Source organism: Acanthisitta chloris, unplaced genomic scaffold (assembly GCF_000695815.1).
Source record: "Acanthisitta chloris isolate BGI_N310 unplaced genomic scaffold, ASM69581v1 scaffold1567, whole genome shotgun sequence".
In the NCBI taxonomy this organism is placed as follows: domain Eukaryota; kingdom Metazoa; phylum Chordata; class Aves; order Passeriformes; family Acanthisittidae; genus Acanthisitta; species Acanthisitta chloris.
This window is the reverse complement of record NW_008681831.1, coordinates 11,836-12,632: the sequence shown is the minus strand read 5'-3', so window position 1 is coordinate 12,632 and position 797 is coordinate 11,836.

Here is a 797-nt window from a genome sequence, read left to right as displayed (position 1 = left end):
ATATGCTGGGGCAGGAGAGAGGCAATTCCTCCTCCAGCACTCACTCAGGTACATCCTCCTCACCTTTTTGGGATGCTGAAGGAGGCGTAGAATTGAGAGATGGATCCCTATCCCTGCTAAACTGTCCTTTCCCTTCTTCCAGGCTGCTCCAACCCTGCTAAACCTATGGGAAAGAAGCTTTTCTTCAAGGGCAGGTGATTTTTCCTTTGCTCTAGAAGAAGCTTTAGGTCTGCTCTGTCATTTCCTCGAGCTCAACCATCCTTAGGAAATCTTCTCCTCCTCCTTTTCCCATCGCTTCTCTCCCAAGGTTCACTTTTGGGTTATTGTTGCTTGGCAGGTACTTTTAATTGGCTGGGGAAAAAAAAAAAAAAAAAAAGAAAAGAAAAAAAAATCTTCTTCCTGTGAAGTTGCAGTTTGCTGAAGGCTTGAATGAGTCCAGTCCTCCCTTGGCTCTGCCCAGCGCTGCCGATTGGCTCTGCAGCCTGGGGGGGACCGATAAGGGAGGCTATAAAAACCCTCAGCACTGCTCCTGGTCCCCCAGCGAGCAGGAGCCAGAGGGAAAAGACACATCTTTGGCTGCAGCACATCCCTCAGCTCATCCCTGAGCCCGGCAGACTCTTCTCTCCCTCTCTCTCTCTCTCTCTCTCTCTCTCTCTCTCTCTCTCTCTCTCTTTTTTTTTTTCCTTGCGAGTGAATATCCAGATCCACATCTTTGCTCAAACCGAATTGGAAGAGAGAGGGGAGAGAGAGAGAAAGAGAGAGAGGAGAGAAAGAGAAGAGAGAGAAGAGAGAGAGAG